Genomic DNA, 21,917 nt, shown 5'->3' on the forward strand with positions numbered 1-21,917 from the left:
ATTTTAAATTACCCATTGTTCCTGTACCTTGTTGGTGAATAGAGTCAATCTATGTAAAAAATGCAGTCACAGAAATCCTCACTCATCATTCTAAAAGAGCCAAGAAAAGACCCAGTGATGCTCTGCTAATAATTGTCCAGACTGTAAACAGGCACTGAACTCCGGGGATTGAGATCCTCAGAATCAAATGCAAAGCAGAAGTGTGATTTTTTTTATTTATTTATAATAAACAACGGACCTACATGGCTATCGTCTTAAGTTGCAGAATTCCATTTAAAAACTGCAGCTGATTACATCATTCATTAGAATTATCCTAAGCCCCTCTCAAGCACACTTGAGGAATGGGGCTGTTCCTTGAAATAGCCTAGCAAGCAGAGTTGGTGGCCAGAAAGTTCTGTTGATAAGGAAAGCTTCAGACTGAAAAGAAACACTTCTGAAATTCACTTTCTGAGACATTCCCTTTCTAATTCCTGCTGCTCCACACAGGCGTGCCATGCTCTTTATGTATGCTCTTGATGTTTTCCTATCGCCTTTCTCAGCAAAAAGTATTACTTGCTTCTTTTAGAGTTGGCCTGTAAATGTTTCATGAGACTACATATATATTGATCTAAAAAATAAAATAATCAACACCAGAACACAAGAACAAACCCTAAGGAACACATGCTTCAAGAGCTAATCCATAGCCCAGATTAATTACAGAAAGAAATGAAACTTGCTGGAAATTTATTACAACAAAATACTCAATCACATTTTTTATATTAAAAAATAACAATAACTCTTGAAATAAACATGTTAATAAGCAGTGCATAGCAGAGCCCTGAAAAAAAAATGAGGATGGTACAATAATAATGTTCATTTGACTTCTCCCATTCTAGCATACTCCCACTGCCTCTCAAGATCTGAATCATTAAGCTGCCCCCAGCCTCAGATTGTCAGTTCAGCTTTGTAGGGAAGCAAGTGTGCACTGCATGCAATTAGCAGGTGAGTAAACCTAATATGACCATCCAGCAACACAACAGAGTGCAAAATCAATTACAACTCATGTATGATACCGTATTAACATTTACAGCAATAGCATCTTGTGGGGCTAGTATGGTCAGAGTCTCCTGTAAACAGTACTCTGTTCACAGGAAAAACTGAAAATAACAACTACTGGGAAGGGACAGATTTTGTTTCAAACCTAAATAATAAAAAAAAGCCCCCACAAAAATACCAGGTACCCTCTCAGCTGCAGAACATTTTTTAAGGGCTCGCAGGGAGTTCATTCAAACAGGAATCGATTCCTGGCCAGCAGTCAAAGGCCGATTGTTCTGGGCTCACTTTGATCTCGTCAACCAGCACACCCACGCTGCAAGTTGTGTGGAGATGGAGGGCTGGAATATTTACAGAGGTAGCAAAATGATTACAATGGAACCAAACCAGGAGCTAAGTCACTCTTGCAGCTTACTACACTTGGTATAAAACAAGAACACTGTGATGGTGGAGTGACCTTCTATTTAGTGAGTGACCAGATGGCGAGAATTACTGACTTAGGTAAGCCCCAAGCCTTCTTCACCATCTGATGCCCGTCGGGTTAAATCAAATAAACGTCCCTGCGTATTCCTTAGTGCATAAACCTAGTCATCACAAGACCTTTACGTTGTGTCCTTAAAAGAAAACGCTGCAGGGAAAGACAAGGAGTGAACAGGACTGAAATCCTTGGATCCTTAAAAAAGGTTTTTTTCACAGCAGAATGGAGACACATGGGCACAGCGCAGTGAAGAGGTTCATACACCTGCTGACCAGGCTGCATCACTTTTGCTAATGAATAAGTGAAGCCAGCCTCCAGGGCTGTCAATCTGGTACCTTTAGTATTTCATACAAGCCCAAAGTTCTCTAAAAATAAATAACATGAAAGGAATGCAAGTCATCTCACTAGCAGTGCTTTTGACAGGTATCTTGAGTAATGTTAATTTTTCCACTTTTTTTTCCCATAAAAATATGAGCAAAATCACCAATTATTTTGGAGTCTCTAAAAACAAACACACGCAGAAGTAACAGTACATCGGCTTGATAGCAACCTAAAAAATCCAACAAAAAACCCATACACTGGGGTGTACGTACAGAGAATATTTCTATTCACAAAAATATTCTGCAGTGCAGCCATGATTCTCATTCCATCCACTAATGCAACTCATTAAAATATTTCATTTGACTAAGCTCACTTACACTAATGAAGAAAAGGTACAAATCAAGGTGGGATCACAGTCATGGCTCTCAAAAGACATGTATAAAATACAGCAGGCCTGATTCAGTACGTAAGTTTAACTAATGCGGTTTTACTTGCAGCAGTGAAATAGCTTCTCACTTGCAACGCAAAAATTAACATCAGATTTAGGCTGAAAATATTTCTAAGCAGCGTACCACTGAACCTCAAGTTGGATCCTGAATGAAAAAAAGAAAGACTATAAGCTCTCTCAATACCAGAGCCCAGAAATGTTATTTATACCTGTACATTACTGAGCATCGCTGCTGCTTTTTCTGGAATTAAAATCTGGATGCACAAACTTAGTAGTGCATGTTAAAACAGTGGAAAACTAAAAAAGGTTTTCCACTCTCAGAAGCTCTCAATGCAGCAAATCTCCTCTGGCATTAACAGAGTTATTCCCATTTAACATAGGTCATAGACACATATTTGAATCCCAGCGGAATATGCTTGCATACATATGAGGGATAACTTTGAGGGGAAAAGCAGTAACACAGTTTTTTCTGCGACTAGAAAGTCACTTGGAAAACCATTTGCAAATTTTAAAATAGCTTGAGGATTCTTACAGAACTCAAACTAGTTACAAAGCTTTAGCTGCTGCTGCTATGCAAAATATGAGAAAGAGCTGAGGAAGGGACTGGTAAATCAAGACAAAGAAAAACACAGGTTGAGCGTCAGGGGGAAAAAACACTGCATGTTAAGAAGATAAAATAATGGAATAATTCCTCAGGAAGATAATATTTCCTGTGACATTAAAACCAGCTCCTGGAAGAAAAAAAAGACTACAGGGGAAACATTCTTTTTCATAGCAGAGCCTTGACACTAATGTTGCAAAAGAAGGACTAAGTAAGATTCATGAACTGTTGTGTACAGGCTTCTACTGAAAATTTAAAACACCTATGACAGTGCTGTATTCTTATGAGTGCTTACCAGGACTATTTAGCATGGCTGTGCTGTGCTACCTTAGCAGAGCCCACAAAGGAAGAAAGAAAAAAAACCTGGAATAAGCCATGAATGAAAAAGGGATAATATCTCCTTACTCCTTGCAGATCTGCCAAGCCCTGCTCAGGTGCAACAGGTACTCAGTTTGTGCAAAACAGTGTAAAGCATTTCCTATCCTCAAAATATTTGCAGCAGATTGAACTATGTCATGAGAAAGCAACCTCAATACCAACAGCTCACCTTGAATTTAAAGCAGCCTTTGTTGACAACAGAGCACCAACATTAACACGATCTTATCGCACCTTTCCTTGCTCTTTTAACTTAGCGCAGGGTCTGTGTTTTTATTGTGCTCATTGTGCTTTGTTTTCAAGCACTGCAGAGACAAGGGATGCGGATTTCCTTCTTTTTCCACAGATAGACACACATGCAAAAACTAAGTCCACTGGTGTGGACGTGCAGCACACACTGCAACAGCTGAAAGTGAAACAAGCTTCTACATGTGGTGAATAACAATGCACCAAACTTCTTACCAGCAAAGTGTTTCAAAGCTTGCATGCTCTTACCTTGTTGGGAAGCATTCGGCAAACTTGATTCATTCTCTTCCATTTCTAACAGTGATAAACTTCTCTGTAAGGAGCAAAGCTGTTCTATCACGTTGGCTGAGTTGCTGCGCAAGTTTTGACCTCCTGACTTTCAACTATAGCACGGTAACCGTATACCTGACTTTGTGTGAATAATTAGCATCCTGCTTCCTGAGTTACCTGGGCTTGCCTGACCTGTTTCTCTATAAACTGACATCATATCCTTTGATCTCTTTTGATTAACATGTGCTTCAGGCAACACTGCTTTGTCTTATTTTGGACTCCCCCGCTCGTTTGCTCCCCGCCCTTTACTTTCACTTTTATACAGGAAGCAATCTGAAGACTATTTGCCATTCATAGCAGGTGTTTTAGACAAAATGCCAAAGCCTGCAGAAATTTTGCAACTAAATTTAAAGATTCTCTGAAGTTGCATTTCATAAGAAAGCTCGGAGTAAATAACCAACAAGCCCATCTCTGCAGGATGGGAATTTGCAGACATAGCTCTTCACCATGGAGGAACACAATTGCAGAAGTTTCAGATCCCACTGGCAAAAGCTTAGCCAAGAACTCCAAAAGTAAAATATAAACTCATCCTTCCCTTGTCTTTCACAAAGATTATCTACAAGGAAGATGCTTTATTTGAACACTGTAATTTTCAGATTGTTTTGACTGTGCAACAGAAAGGGATTATAAACAAAAGGAAAGGTTATTCTGCTTCTCAAGCCAGACTGCTCCAGAACAAGGACACAAAATTTTAAGATAATCTTATCCTGACTTCAAGTTGAGTTCCAAGAAAATATTTGTTCTTTCCTACCTCAGAAGTCAAATAACAGGTTTCTGGTACTTAGACAATCAATTTGTTGAACAAGTACACCTGGTCTATGCTTATGAAGTCATAGTTTTATTTTAGCATTCACATTTACGACTGCCAGCATCAGAAACTAAAGAAGCCACTGCACTACTTGAAAGGAACAATGACTAATTAAAAGAACCAAGTAGTTCCCACAAAGCTAACCTATGTCTGGATTACACTCAGAGTGGTCTAATCAGTCACTTCAGACTAGAGCCATTTTAAAACTAAACCATACTGTTGCTGTTTGTTTGGTTCAAGTTTTTTTGGTTTTGTTTTTTAATTTATTTTTTTCCCACTGAAAACTCTGGCAACTCTGGCAACTTTTGTGCATATAACTAAGTAACTTCCTCCTTTACTTGCTCAGCAAGCTCCAAGCCTTACTTCAGTTTCTGAATTCACCTACGAATTCACATGCCCTAAGTCTGAACCATTGGTGAATTCCAGAAATTCTCACCTGGTTCATAAAAGAAGAGACTGCATGTTTTATTCTTGCCCAGTTATCAAATCAGATCACTTAAACTTCTCTTTTCACAATCAGAAAAGATTATTTACAGACAGAGCCATCAGAAAAGGAACATGAACTATGTTTGAAAGCTGTTGATGAGCCCCCATTTTGTTGGTTCAGCAAAGCCTTTTCTAGTCTTGCCTTCCTACCCCCTCATAACCCTTACACATTTAGTGTCGATGAATTGAAGCTGTTGACCAGTTGTAAGCCAGAACAGAAGTTGAGAACCCAGATGAGACCTGGAGAATTCTGCCGACTAGACAGAAAAACACATAGCAACTTCCAGTTTCAATGCTGCAAATCCTTTTAAATTCATTTTCTAAGTTTTCACTTAAAAACATGAGTGAAACATTCAACTACAACATGCATTTAGTGGAAACAGGTCTTTCTCAGCTCCAAATCTTCTTGTTAAGGACAGAAATTAAGTTCAGTTATTTTTATGTTTTTATGTTACTTCAAGAGTGACAATTAAGTGGCCGTTCCTGAAAGTATCTAGCAGGACAGTTCAAGGAATAAGCAAGCAAAAATGGATCTTGAGATTGTATTGAAGGATCCAACTACACCTACCCAGCTGTTTTCCAGTCTGGTCTCTAATTCAAAAAGAGAATTTCATGACCTTCAGTACTATATTCTGAGATGTCTTCCCCCCGTATAGAGAGAGTTACGAATTCCAGTGGTAACAGAAACTTAAGGTACCAACAGATATCTTAGCTATAGAACATCAACACCCTCCTTAAGGAACAAGATTCTGATCTTAGGCTTTTAGCACCTACAGAAATATTCTGTAGTTCAAGTTGTAGCATTTTATCACATCATCTTCAACTAACTCAAATATTTTTTTCAAGAGGCGAATGATAGTACTGAAAATATTTCCTCCTTTGAAAAGAATCCTAACAAGTGGGAATAGTGTAAAAAGGGCTGAAAACCCTAGATTCTTCGTACTCCCTTTAAACAGTGACTAATGGTTAGAAATGGCCAGGTTGGTTTTATGCTCTCTGAAAGGCTTTGTTGCGTTCAACTATGTGAAATAATTTAAACACAGTGCTTTCCAAAGGAAGAATTCTTAATCCATTCACTGCTCTAAAACTGACTCAAACATGACAATGGTAGGGGGTCATTGTCCCACTCAAAGAAGAACATAGGACATTTTTTTGTATACTAACTGTACAGATACTGCAATATTTCTTGATCCCAAAAAGTCAGTTTGACAATATAGTGAACAGAAATGTAATTTAATGACGTTAATAACCAGAGCTACAAGAGAAAAAGCCTTGAACTTGCACTGCATGTAGAGCCATGCAGAAAAGATAACTGCATCATACTGAAAATGTCACTCGCGCATACAAGCATCGTTTCAACTTTACTAGAAACTGAGTACTCTCCATTAACAGCAATAAGGCTGGGCAAAATATCTGACTAGTGAGAAAACACAAGAAAGATTTACTCTACCACAGATAAGGTTTTCATACCCTATTCCTCTGGCTTGACTGTGGTTTGCTGTTTGGTTGTTATTTCTTTGCTTTCCAATTCCAGTTTTGGTAAACAGCTTTTCACCAGATACAAAGTTATATACCACTGTTTCCTCATAAAGATGCAAACATCACCACTTTGGAGCTTAATGGGAAACAAAGTTAATTTGTTCTCATTTATATCTAAGCACTAATTACAGCTCATTAGAGCTCTTTGTTAGAAAATTACTTGCCATCAGAGAAGTATCATTGCTGAAACAACTGTTTTTATTGTGAAAAGACTCAGTTCTAATGAGTCTTCCACTAAGAAAGTTTCTTTAATCCAAAAGTGCTTTTTGTGTTACTATCATTATTTTCTCCCAGAGAAGAACAGAAAATCACTCAAGCCTGCATCATAATGACATATGATGGGCAGAAGAAAACTAAGAATTAAGTCTTCCATATTCATCCAGAATGTTCTATCCTTTGGCCACTTTGTTGGAGGATGATTGTTTCTCAGAGTAAGGATCTCATTTTTCACAAACACATCCAGAAAAACGACTGACCCTTAGTTGTAGCATTTCCCGATCCCTTGCTTAGTGAGGAAACCACGACTTATAATAATGATCACTCAATGCCCTGATCTGTAAAACTGAAACATCAACAGCTTTCCTAAACAGAACTATTTTCTTCCTTCCACAGAAAATGACTGCTTTGTCAATATGTAGTTTCTGAAGGTCCTCTAAACACAGCTTTTAATCTGTTCCTGCAAAAGAACTACTAGCAGTCAAAAAATAAAAATAAAAATAATAATAATAATTTAAAAAAACAGCAATGCTTTCCTGCTTAACTTCTGTTGCTTTGAGTCATCCTATTTAATGAAAATATAGATAAATCTGAAGAAAATAATTAGCAGCTCAAGCTGGCTTCAGCGACTGAGAGATGAGGGCAAAGAAGCCAAAGCTATACACACACAGTACCAAATCAGTAGAAGGTGGAAAAAGGAAAACTTACATTCTCCCTTTCCCTTCTAATTTGGTCTCTTTAGTGTTACACAAGATCAAATGAGGCAGATGTATAAAAGTTTGACGCATGGAAGATACCTTCAAATTTGGGTTCTGCAAATGGTATTGTTGCAGAGCCTGTAAGATCTAGTAGAAATAGTGACAACTTTCACTGCCCTTCAATCAGATTCATTATTTATAAAGGCAATGGACTTAAACGAGCACTTTTTCAATACGTTGCTCATTTTACTTAGAAATCTCTGCTCAAGTAATTACTCCCAACCTTACTTTTGATGAATCTTGCAGATAATTGAAAGCAAAGGATAAAATGAGGGAGTAAAGTGAGTAGCTTAAAAAGAGAAAAGCCTAAGAATGAGTGAATGAAAAGCGTTTTCTTCATATTAGTTGGCAAGAGAGCTAATACTATAAAGGCTAACTAATCCTGAACTCTAGCATGTGCAAGCCATTTCAAGAACTTCAGGCAGTTGCTGCCTGTACCTCCCATTGGCTGCTGCAAGCACTTCATTCTGGGAGGTTCAGTTTTCCCACATCATCAAGCAGCCTAACAAGTGCCTTTGAGACATGCACGCAAACCAATAAATAAGGGGCCATAATGACAAAGAGTTGCCACCAACATGATATTTCTGTGCCCACATCTTGCTCTTATAGCCAGCAGACGTGATACCTCCTTGTGCCAGCTGCAGCATTGCGGAGCTGCACTAAGCCAATTCAATTTGCTGACTCCATAGCTTCACCAGCAGAAGGCTCAGCTGTCTGCTGCTTTAAAGATGTCGATCAGCCCACAAAGGAGCACAGAACATGAGAGCAAGACAGGTTTTTGGTGCTGAGAAGGGGTTAGGGGAGTTCAGCCTCTCTGACCCAGCAGCACCGTGCCAGTGTACGTGCAGCCCAAATTCAGCACACTCGTAATTTACCATCTTCATTTTGTCCCCAAACTAGTTAGTTCAATAAGTAACTCCCCACAGAAGGCATTTCTAGTATGGTATTGGAACTTGCATCTAAGAATTATCTATGCAGTACTCCTAGAAATAAAAAGAGTTATATTTTTCCAGAGAGAGTATAGGCAGCAAAACCTTATTCTTTCTCCCTAAATGGAAAAAGAAAATAGAAAAAAAAAAAAAAAAAAAAAAAAAAAAAAAAAAAAAAAAAAACGATAAATGATTTTTAGATTAGCATTGTTTCTTCCTTTCTCCCCAAAACTGCAATAAAGTTTTATTTTTCCCAATTCTACTTGCAGTGATGTACTTTTAGAAAACACAGCTGTTGGCTTAGTATTTACTAGCATGCAGTTATTGCATTACTTAATATATTCTCACATAGATTTTTGTTCTTTTTAATACAGAAGCAACATAGGAAATGAGATTAAAATATATTACTCATACCCATTTTCACTGCTTACACACCATGCACTTGTTTCATATGCTTTAATCAATAATTTGTCTCAGTATCAGACAGGGTATTATGTAAAGGAAATAAAACAGCAGAGAAGCCAAAAAGAAAGATGAGAAGTTAACCGCATGTACACAACCAAGGAAAGGAATTGGAACTGTCATTTTGAACAGGGCTTAGGACACACAAATTAACTCCTGCCTGCTCTGGGTTAGTATTTTCTGACTTCTTTTGTTTGATTCCCAAAAGAAAAACATACAAAAAAATAACAAAAGTTCCAATGGTACGAGGCAATAGAAGAAAACTAAAGAAAACTCCTTGAAAAAAATGCTTAAAGCATCAAAGCCACCTGATTTAAAGCATCGTTAGAAAACTCGACTTACGTATAAGTTGTTGTAACCAATGTTTCTTTACTAGCAGTGCTGCAATTTCTCAAGAAGTCAGCAGGCATTCCAGTAGAATCCTGGAAGCATTCAGTACATGGACCTCACATTCCCTAACTAACTGATAAACAATTATTTATGGTTTAGAATTAATTTGATTATAAGTAGAAGTATATGTTCACTAACATTATAGAACGTGAATCAATGTATTTCTTTCCCCCCTATGGAAAGCAACAACTGCAATGCAGAGAGTGAAAAGCAACCATAAGCATATATAAAAATATGCTTATATACATATATAAATAACTTACTGTTCCTTAATTATTGTCTTAATTCATTTATAATGAATGTATTAAGGCCTTCAAATCTATTATGAGGGGGCAAATATTCAACAATTATGAGTCTCAGATTCCTAAATTTCACAAGGACCATTTCCCTTTGTTCCTACAGTAGGCTAAAGCCACAGTTTCAGACACAAGGCTCTAAAGTTTCCAGTGCACTGTGCAATTCCTTGAATCATGCCATGATGTTGAATTTAGCACAGACGTATCAGCCGACACTTAAAGGTGAAAATGATAGGAAGAAAATACATCTTGTCAACAGACCGAAGCTATCCTTAAGAATAAAAGTTGTCACAATATACTTCTTCCTTCATCATAAGCTGTGAAACATTTCTTAATACCCTGTAGCAAGTTTAGGATTTCTAATGTAAGTACAGATCATTAAAAAGATAAATAGCAAGATAGGATCTACAGTTTGCAATACAAAGAATGAAGGAGAAGGATGATTTTGTTCATGACAATTGCCTCTAGGCTCTGGTTACATACACCCAACCATTTCACCTGACATTCTCTGTATCTTTACTTTCTTGGCAATAACTCTACAGTTGGCTGCTACTGTCTGTGTCTGTTTGCAAGGAGGCAGAGAGAAAATGGACTGTGCAGAAAAAAGAAAGTTAGATGAAAACACTGATTTTTGTGTAGATTATTCAAAGTTTGACAATTACGAAGTAGCTAGTAAACAGAATGCATTACTTCACAGCTACCTGGAAACATTTCCAGATGCACACAATGTATTTTGACAGCTGGTTGTCAGATTTCACAGAGTGTCAAATGCTGCAAGAAGTTTGCAGCTTTAACAGCTATTAACAAATTACTGAGCTCGATATTAAAAAAATAATAAAAAAATGGAAGAAAGCATTTTCCAAGTTTCAGTTGTTCATAACGCCAAAAAGACTTTTTTCTGTCTTTTGGGAGTTCCAGCAACTATACAACTGCAGATACTTATATATTAACCTCATTTCTACCTGGTGGAATAAATGGAGAAACAAAATGGATAGGCAGATCTCAGGCCCAGCGGTTCAAAAGAAGAACCTCGTTCCTACAGCTTTGATCTAATCATTAGAGAGCAAAGTTATTGCTGAGAGCTGAAAGGGCTACAAAAATAACTCCGGGTTGTGCAACTTTTTCAGCAAGCTTGTTGCAACTTTTTTCTTCAACAAATACCTCCATATAAAAGTGGTTTACGTGGAGCCACTTTTCCACAAAGGCCTCCCAAGACCATGCTAACACACCACCAAACCAACATAACACCTCTCTCATGGAACACTGTGTCTGCGCAGTTGTTCTGAGGCAGAACAGCAGATCTACAGCTCATACTGACACCTATATTCAAAATTCATTTGATTTGCTGTAAAAACAGCTTGTATCTGGTTGAGACTGTCAAACTCCTCATGCACATGCAGTTTGTTCACAGCTGGGTATTACACCACTGGAAGAGAAGAAACATAGTAGACATGTCACTTCAAGATTGTCTTTTTAGCCACAAATAAAGGCAATCACTTGAAGATTCCAATTGTAATACAAGCCCTTGTTCATATCCTTTGAGCATTCAACACGCTGACGGTCATTTTCAGAGGGCTCAGACTAAGGAAGACCAACTTTACCTGGAATTAGATCTAAGAGCTTGCAATTTTAGGCAAACCTCTTACTAAATGTGGCTCTCATCTTGAAAGCATAACAGCTATAACAGTACTGAGTCACAATGTATTACAAAATGAACCATTTGCTTCCATTCTTCGTGTTTATTTTTAAAAGAAAAAAAAAAAAAAAAAAAAAAAAAAAAAAAAAAAAAAAAAAAAAAAGGAGACAAAACATGCAGTGTATGAAATTAACCTGGCCACGAAGGCTCTTAAGACTTAAGCATGCAAAAATGCTTAAGTCACTGCTCATAAACTTGGCAGAAGAGCCCACTGTCAGCTCCTGTGTAGTAACAACGGACCTCAAGCCCATCCACTCCATGCTGCTATACAGCCACTTTCAGGTTCCATGTATTTGCATTAGCCATCAGTAACCACCAGGCCTACTTTCTTTCCTCTCCAAGACACAAAGGGGGGAGGAAGAGCTGGGTGTGGGAACTGTTAAACAAGATGACTTTCTTTCCGATCAAAAGAAACACTGAGTTTTAATAACTGATATGCTTAGCCAGTTCAGACAATTCGTGTAATTGCTTTGTAGTGAAACATATGGCATGATTACAAGGTACAGTTCTTTTACTAACAGGGCTCTGTTAAAAGCTGACATTAATAGAAATCTTCTGAAATGCCTATTATTAGACAGTGATGATCTCACGCTGACAGTACTGAAGTGCCCTTTGAATTTGCAATAAATAAGTAAATATCAGATGACAGCTTTTTAACTCCAGAAGAATGGCATTCAACATGAGGAAACGCTATTCTAAAACATGTCGAGATAAATAAATAGCAATTGATCTCAGAAGTTGAAATGTGTTACCCTTATTCTATTCCATGGAATGCTGAAAACCTGACAAACTTATGGCAAAGTACTACAAGCCATCACAAAGTACCACATGACTAGCTCATAATAGAGAAATGGGAGACTCTTGGTATGATACTGCACAGAGACCTATACAGTTGTATGTTCACATACAACTAAGGAATTGCATTGTTTTTGGATCATTACTGACAACATGTAAATGTTTTTCAGGTACGCCAACTGTCCATGGAGAGGGAGGTTGATTAGAAGTGATAGGGCAAGGACCACGAACAAAATTGGAAAACTTCCTTTAAAAGGAAGCATTTAGGGAGCTTGATCAGATTAATCTAGGCAGAAGTTAGTGTATGAATTAATGACCCTCTTAAGCCAGGATCAGAAATGTTTTACTATAAGGATATACACGGTTAGATAACTGTGCTATTTTCAATGATTCAAGATGAATTCATACAAAGTCAAAATAAAAGCCGGGCAAATGTTTTCTAGCAGTGTAATCTGTTGGGCAGAGTTCCAAGAATCATTAGTTTTTCCATCAGTAGAATCTTCAGGATCAGAGGCTTTTTTCTTTATTTAAGTATAGCTACTGAACACAGAGGTAATTATTCCAAGTAAGTCCTACTGCCTCCAGACAGGACAGCCACATCAGTCTCTCCAGCTTTGAATTATTCCCATGTCTGTACATAGCAACTGCCAGAGGAGAGAAGTCGTAGGACAATACATCTCCCTCTGACATGAGGAACCGATAAGAGAAGGTACAGTGCTATTACATAGGACTACTACTCCCTTACATTCATTTAATAAGGTTTGTAGGTATTTTGTTGTACACTTTATGAATACAGACATCAGAATAAATGGAATTCAACAAAGCCAGTATGACAAACAGAAACAAATCTGGTGTCAACAACAACAAAAAAGCAAAAAAAGCCACCAAACCTAGATGATAGAAACAATTCAACACTGTGGAAGGAAATATCCTGACTACAGCTGTTTGCTGCTTAGTAACAGCACAACAGCAGATCACAATTCAAATGACAGTATTATACATTTTTTGATAGTGTCAAATAGGTGAAGAGAAACTGTAAGAATCTGATAGAGTTCTCGCATGATCCAGATGTGTCTAGGAAGGCAGCAGCCTCTCCACAAGCCTAATCCTCCATCTGCTGTGCCAAGGCAATTACTTAATACGCTCACAGGAAATATTTGAAATACAGAGTGAAAATGGCTACATCATAGCTGCCTCTAGGAACCATTAAGAAACAATTGTGTTTTTCACTTACTGTGCCTAAGTTATGGCAGCGTACAAGCTCTAGGGTCACTTAATTTCATCATGGCAAGCTCTTTTGTCTTTATCTATAATTTATTAAAGCTTCAGTACATTGACACTGTACCAGTACTACGACAGGGGTTCAAATAACAAACTTATGAAAAGGAAATAAAAGTAACTTCACAGATACTAATGAAAATTCTCAATTCCTCTAAGTTTCTCAGCGAAGAATTACAGTTCTCAGCCTAAAGGAGATACAGTCAAGCCCATTATACAGCTATATCATTCAGCAGAACAAAATTAATACAGAACAGAATTGTTATTTAGCTACAGGTTGCTGCCGTACCCTCTGGCCAGCTGAGAATGCTCACTGGAGGTCCATCACTTTATTTGAAAGTATTGCTGACAGTTTTACTTTGACCTCCTTTCATGAGCAAATTTATCAAGGCTGATCTGGTTCTAGAAGTACCTCAATGTTTAATCACAGAATACGCCAAGCTGGAAGGGACTCACAAGGATCATCAATCAAGTATGACTTCTAGATCTACATAGGACTAAGTACAAATTAAGCCCTATGTGTAAGAGCATTGTCCAGGTGTGCCTTGAACTCCAGCAGCTTGGAGACTCCATGCAAAAGTTGGGCCTTTGAATCACATACACAACCGTGAGCATTTCTTGACAACAAGCTTTCATTTTGTTTTAGTGCTAACTGGACATTAGTTTTATGACACATCTCAGTAACATAACCTCTAATATTGAGGGTATGAAGAGGGATCTTGTTATAGCTGTGCCTCATCGCACTGGTTAAGTCTGGAAAGACATACACTTGTAATTAAGATTTTTCTGAGAATAGTAATCTTACCAAACCCTTCACTCACAGACAGAGCACGACAAGTAGATCCAAAGAGTTTCACAAACAGAAAATTTGGAATGATTTCAAAGAACAAGCAGAAAACAACCAAAAGAAGTATGACAATAATATTAGAGTACGAAAAAGAGATTAAGAATACTTGGCTTCGCTAGGAAGTAATTAAGTGCCAGAAAGTTACTAAAATAACTATAATTACTACAGTTATTCCATAAACAAAACGAGTGTGCCATGTTGTACCATGGAGCACAGTAAGTTCAACAGTTCTGGAGGACAAAAAGTAAAAAAAAAAAAAACAGTGTAAGGTTGCATAACTGAAAGCTGCAGGACCCTGACAATCAATTTCTGGTTTGGCTGTTAATTTCTTGCAGACACTTCACTCTTTCCATTCAATTGCAGCAATTTCTCCTTCATATGCATATTCAGTTTTTAGACAAAGACAGACAGTTGCCAAGGCACTGTGTTAGACACGAGTATTCAGCTACCTTTGTGTTTACTACTGTAGCATGGTACAAATTACTGGCTCACATTTGCACTCTATTTTGAGTGAACACTAAGTTTTGCTACTTCTAAAATTCTTCTCAGCATGTAAAATCCTCAGATATCTTTCAAACAGAACAATTATGATAAGAAAAGAAGTTTTAGGATAGGTGTTTGACACATGATTTTCATTCACCTTAAAGCCAAGACAGGATTAGTTGAGTAGAAACATTTTCATGAAGGCATATTTTCCATCTGGCCTCAAAGACTCCATGATAATTCTCTGCAAAAGAACACATCACATTTCATAATACTGAAATAGAAATCCTACTATTTACAGCAATGTAACTGCTAAATATAGACAGAAGATGCATTTTCCTGACCATGCAGAAGGGAAGCAGAATTTATCTTTAAACATGCTGCTACTTAAGAGGTATTTCGTTCATTTAAAGAAATAAAGTAAGCACGTACTGCCTAAAATGTCAAAAATGCGTGCTGCCTAATCCAGCATTGTCTGAGTTAAGAACTAACAGGTTCACACGCAGACAGCTTGCAGTTGGTTCTGTGCTATAATGGAACACTGGACAGCTGACTATCCTGTGCCTTGCCTATCCACCAGTAATGTAGGAGCATTCTTACTCCAAAGAAGCCTGATATCTTGATTATTTCCATTTTTCAACTATTTCTCACTAGCAATCCATCATTCATATAAATCCATACAAAGTCCTCTCCTCCTTTCAACAAAATGCAAATATGTCAATATATTCTCTCTCTAAGCAGAATAGGATAGCTCAGTACATATTTAAATAGTTCCTGCGTATATCACAGTCATTCAGTACTAATCAAAGCTTACTAAAAAGATTCTACTGTGAACTCCATTTATAACTCTATGTTGCCACAGTACAGAAAATATAAAACAAGAAACAATCAGTAGTAACCAAGCTGTGCTGGTGTAATTTCCTGCAGACAATCATATTATGGCAATGAAGAAGTAATCATAGGAAAACAAACAAACAAAACACACAAAGAAACAACAACTCCCATGCGCTGCAGCTCTTTTCCAAGACCTCCTGTTGACATCCCCAGTGCAGAACCCACAATGTTCCTCCAGCACTCCCCTCTGCTTTGCAGGACTGCAGCCAGATTTAACCAGGGTAAATACACTGAACTCCCAGCAGCATGGTTTACCTCTACCAAACACCAAACTTCTACCTAATGGCTGCAACACCTATGTTGAAACAAATCTCTCTGAGCACACAAGAAGGTGGGGAAGAAAAGGCAGAGGATGAACAGGCTTTTCCATATTTTCCCATGTATGTTTTCAGAAGTCTGACCAAATTCTCTTTTAGATAATGAGGAGAATGGAAGTCGTAAAAAAAGAGTTCAAAAAAGACATAATTGAATCTTATATTTGATATAAATTATCCTTAAAAAACAAACAAACCCCACACAATTGATAATACTTAATCTACTTAGGCTTCAATTTCTATCATATATGACTTTCAGTTAATCCTGCATAGTTACAGTCCATAAAATTGGAGGAAAGAACAGAAACATGGCCGCTTTATGATTATAGATTAGAAATATGTCACAGGAAGGTAAAATAATTTGTGTCAGGAAGGGCTGAGAAGTCACCTGGACCTCACTTAAACACCTCACTTAAAGTAGGAACAACATCAAACCTAGCAGGATCCTCAGAGCCTCATAAACTCAAAATATACGTATATATATTAAGAGGAAAAGATCCAAGTTCTGAAGCGGCTTCATGTTTTGCCCTTGAAAGATCTGGTCTCCTTTATCAAAGACAGTGTAACTGGCAATGAACTGCAGTAAAACAGAAAAAAAAGTAGAATCAAATTTGAGTTAATGATTTCCAAAAAAAGGAACATTTCCTTGACAGTTCTTAGTATAATATTGCACTGCTCTTTCTCAAAACATCTTCAAGCTATAACCGCCATGTAAGTAGGTGTAACTGGGAAAGATAAAAGGAAAAAAAACAAAAACAAAAAAACCCACCTTCACTGTTCTTTCCCTGGACCACCTACAGACTTTTCTGCTCGCAGATCTCAGATAAAAGCTTCATATGAAAACATTTTATCTGTCTTGCTGTTTTACTGCTCAGAAGATGAACTATGAGTTTAAATCCAACTTTCTACTCAGTTCTGGAGATAGCGACATTCCACCCAACTCATAAGGTTTTAGGGTATGGACATCAGTAGTAAATATGGAATATATGAGGGAAGCATTTCCAAAAGGCATTAACACTAGTAAGGCTTACATATATGTATCAAGGGGAAAATAGCTACTAAGTTATGATACCATTCAGTCATGATCCATAGCTATAGAAGAAAGCTGATGGTTCAGTTCTTGGCAATTCTACAAGGCTCTCCTAAATCTGCACACTTAAAGGAGTCTTTCAGTTCTAAGCATCTACAAGGAAGAAAAATAATAATTTTAAAGCAAACAATAAAAAAAATGAAAAGAATCTCAGAAACTATGTTTTACTATTGTGAAGAAGTAACACTGTAGCAAATTCAGCAGATACAGAATGGTCTTGTTTGCTTTTACTACCAAAAACCAGAGAAAATAAGACCTCATCCCACAAAGGTGAACCTGTTGTAATTTTGTCCAGTCTTCCACATTTAGACATTCACAGCATTATTTGAAACACACAGAACATTAACTTGTCTGTCACTATGAATAATTACTGCAGGACCTTACCCTTTTTCCATCTTCTAGATACACAGTTCAAGAAAGAGACAATATATTTTGTCCATTTAAAAAGTAACCATGACATTTAGGATCAGGAAACTTAAAAGGTCAAGTTTTAACTTTTGCCATCATCATTATAGGACATACTTTATTACTGGCCCTCATTCTACGCAGGAATTAATATATCCTTAACCACTTCCATTTATTTTTGTCCATGTCAACTGTACCTAACCTTCAAGCAGTTAGCAGAAGTACAGATGAGGACACCTCAGTAACTTTGCTAGGCAAGAAGCAGACGAAGAAAAAGATTCCTATTCACAACTGAAAAGAAATTATGCTCTTCTCAGCTGATGAAGTTTATGTTCAAGGAGATCAGTATTTTCGCTGGAAGAGAACATGGCAAATGAGAACAGAAATTTCCTTTGACTTAGAAACATAATTCCTGTGTTTCACATAGACTCAGCCATCAGTGCGTAAAGGTGAGAAGCAGAGGGAAGAATACAACAGCTAACAGATTAGGTGTTGACACTTATGATCCATCATCACACTTCCTCTGATTATGAAAATGAATTTTTCCAAGCAGTACATTCTATGCTTGACGGAATACAGATCAGTTTACACATTTAAAACTGGTGCACTACGGTATTACAAGAGTTCAGGTCTTCTGAGACCATCACTTATGATACAGCTTGACACAAGCCAAGAGGAACATTCAACCAGACAATGCCACCAATGCTTTTGGGCAATGAAATGGGTGAAGTTACAAACTCCTTAACAATCACGTGTGCAAACCTGAACTTAACACTTTTTCCTTGACTAAACAAGCTGGCTTAGAAGGTCATTAGACCATTATACTCACTCTTATGTAGAACAGCACTATACACACGCAAAGTTTCTATAGCAACACCTTAATTCACTCTTTAAGCAAAACACCAATTAGCTTTTTATTACAGCCAATTAAAAAAAAAAAAATCTGCGCACTAATTAACAACCTCTCTACTCAGAATTTAAGCTTATGCAAAAGAAACTGCAGTGAAGTTTTCTGTGATGATACCTTACTTCCTATTCTTCCTTCTTAACAGAAGAGTAAATTCTTGATAAGGGCTACATACTTATTTTCAATCTAAAACGTATTGGACCCATTGACATAACATACCCTGACACACCTTAAATCATGATAGAGCCAGGAGATTAGAGGTTTCTGTAAGGCTACAGAAATTTAATCAATGGACACAGGCATACGAGACATATGAACCAGGACAGCATTCAGGAGGAAGACAGCAAAGCATTTCTTGTGTATTTAACTAAGTTGGACCAAGGCAAAGAGATGACATCATTAAAAATAAAGAAATAAAGTCCATTTCAGTAGGGCAGCAGAGATGTTTTAAAAACACCTTCCTCTTACTACTATTCTATATGAGATGTTGGGACCTACCCTAGTAACGAATTATTATATCAGGAATAAAAGTAGCACATGGCTGTGTGTCCCAGCACAAGATCTGCTGGTCGAAGTAACATAGTGGTGAATACTTGAGAGCACCAGAGCAAACAAGCAGGAATTTTTCCTTCTTTCTCATTTTGTTAAGATTTCTGCATTTGCATTTCAAGCTATTTAATATTTCACCAACCGGGGTCGCTGTGCCAGGTAAGCATTACACACAGTGTACTTCAGGTGAGAGCAAAGTTCAGAGGCAGCTGGTAATGGAAGAGCTCTGTAGGCAGACACAACCCATCAGCAGCAGTTTGAACCATTTTCAGCTACTCCCTGCAACATCCGTATTCTGAGCAGCAGAAGGGCTCCAGTCAGCAGCAGCAGTTTTTCACATACCTCATCACTAGATTCTCCTTTCTTACCTCCTTTTATGATCTGGCCTTTTGCAGTCAGTCTGCCCTAAACACTCATGCTCATTGGCTCAGGCAGATAGTGTGTGATATGAAAACATTCAAGGGAGTACATCATCTAGGACTTCTGGTAGCCTTAACAATGTTGAAAAAACATCTTCAATGATCTCAGATACAAACCAAGGTGCAGCTATCCCAACCTTACTAAAGCTGTCAGTTCACAAATCAGCATGATCAGGTAGAGGCTTCTGCTCTGCTTGTTATGATGTGGAATGCTCAAAGTGTTTTCACTAAAAGAGCAAATTGTATATTCATTTGTAGGAAAGAAATATAAAACAATGCTCTAATACCTCCAAAAGCAAGATTTTTTACTTCACTTTCCCCTCTCCTTAATTTTTTTCATTGCAGCTTTGCCAAAGGGCTTACTGCCATTAAATTGTCTTTGTTTAAATATAAAAAGCTCAAAATATTCAGTTATGTCCAAGCAGTAACGGGAAGGCTTTGTTGCATATCTAAATTACTCACCCACTGTTATGACCTAATATATAGAACTGAGTAGATTCGAACAACTGTCTACATGTTGTTATGTGCACGGATTTTCAACAGTTATGAAACATTCTTATCAACTCTTTTGATTTACTTTTTTGATTTTGAAACAAAATGCAGAAGCCTGACTGCAGTAAATTTTGGTGACTACTATGGATTTCTCCCACTTTCTCAATGAAGAGAAAGATTATACAAAAACCTTAAATCCATATATTTTTCTCCTATTTCTGCACCTTAACTTGACCTCCATCAAGTTCTCAGAGCATGGCATGCCTGAGAAATCATTGCATTCTTTTAATTTTCATGAAGGTCATCCCAAGCTCGTTTTGTTGGTTTTTGTTTTTTTTTTTCCCAATAATTCACACACAAAAAAGCAACATATCAATCCTGCTACTGCAGATGGCCAGCTCATATCTGCAGCTGATGATCTCAATCTGCCTATTGAATCATTTCAAAGTTAGGCTCAGAGAATAACAGATTTGGTACCTTAGGGAAACAACAATTAAAATTTCTATAGACAACTGACAACACCACTGGAACAATCCCAGCCCACCCACCCACCCCCATTTTTTCCATCTAATGCTTCCAAAAAACCTGTATTCAGAGCGCTACTTCCATCACAGGCAGAGCAGCGTATCAAGTGTGTGAGCAAAATAAACATGCAAACTCAAGCCATGCAATTCAAACCTCAGCAGCACGTCCACTTTGCTAAGCATAACTGTGCCCACTGGTGCAAACCGCAGCTGGGAGCCAACACGCATCTCCAGTGCTACCACCAGAATGCTCTGCATCTCCAGCCCTTCAATCAAAGGGCTGCAAGAAGGAAGAGCTAGAGGAACAGATTCCATGGTGAGAAACAGTGACCCCACATTGGCAGAGTGCTTTGTCTGTGAAATTATAATATGGATAGTTTGCTTTTAAATATTCAGAATAATCTGGATAAACGACCACTTAAATTAAAGGATAGAGGCAGCTGCTTGGAATTGGAAGAGAAAGCCAAAAAACTGTTTTCAGTTACAAAAAGGTTCTAAGCAGCAGAATGCCAGAGCTTTCAGGAGGGTGGGAAAAGCTGTTATCTACCTTTCCTGCTCCTAATGGGATTCCCTGGGGGCTCTTTGATATCAATTTCAAAAGGTCAGCCACAGTCTCCAAGTGCTTCTTGCCCACGTTAAAGCCACAGTCTCATCTTTGATACTGAGATAAAAGAAATATTTGCTGGTTTAGAGCCCCCCCAAACTGAGAATAAGGCCCACTTCAGAATTTCAAAGCAGCAAGTGCAGCAGCAGGGCTGGGGTGGGCAGCACGCAATGACCAAGGCAAGTTCATATGCTGAAGGAGATCAAAATAACTTGTAATGATTTACCTCGTGACACATTTCCCTTCCAGCTTCCTCCAAAATGCACTAAAATCTGCAGAGCTTCTGATGATTTTAAGTTTTGGAATATGCACTTTATGCCCTCAGACATAACACTAAGCACTATCAGTTTATCAGGTTTAGTGGGCACATGTACCACATTTTATCTTTAAGCCTCTGTCCACGAAGAAGAAGAAAGGTTCATATATTGAGTATCTTCAGACACAAGAAATAAAGCAAATAAGAGGAAAGGCAGATTATTCAACAACAAAAATAAAAGCTTTGACCTCAAACTGGTTTATATTTCTGTATTTTTACACATATTATTTTTTCCACCAGCAAATGAAGTCAGATTCTTATTCATATAGACTATCTGTAGTTACTTGCAATCTTATCAAGATTGATTCCAGTTGTGAAAAGAAGGTACGACTCTCTCTATAAATAGATAAAATCATAAAAACAGCAAAAAGTCAATTTCCAGACTTTACAACTATTTTCATCTAATAATTTGTTGCATTTTGCAACTGCTAAGTTATAAACCTCACCAAATCAGGTTTTATTATAGCACAACTATAGATAATGGTCTGTCAGCATTTTTATTAAATTCCTTATATCAGCAGAGTTCATAAATTGGCAAAAAGAAAAAAATCCCTTCCGAAAGCACATCTCCTTACTTGGTCTCAAAGTT

At 37.6% G+C, this 21,917-nt stretch overlaps 1 protein-coding gene across 4 annotated transcripts in view; it reads right to left on the reverse strand.

The window, feature by feature from the left end:
- Positions 1-21,917, reverse strand: part of NAALADL2 (N-acetylated alpha-linked acidic dipeptidase like 2) — a 355,925-nt gene that overhangs the window by 251,421 nt on the left and 82,587 nt on the right. For 3 of the 4 annotated variants that reach the window (XM_072344515.1, XM_072344516.1, XM_072344517.1), the window contains exon 3: positions 14,972-15,058. The exons of the other annotated variant lie outside the window; for it this stretch is intronic. The gene's annotated coding sequence lies outside the window, so the exon portion shown is untranslated. The remainder of the gene's footprint in view (positions 1-14,971; positions 15,059-21,917) is intronic. 4 annotated transcript variants of the gene reach the window in all.

This window comes from Excalfactoria chinensis, chromosome 9 (assembly GCF_039878825.1).
Source record: "Excalfactoria chinensis isolate bCotChi1 chromosome 9, bCotChi1.hap2, whole genome shotgun sequence".
NCBI classification, from domain to species: Eukaryota; Metazoa; Chordata; class Aves; order Galliformes; family Phasianidae; genus Excalfactoria; species Excalfactoria chinensis.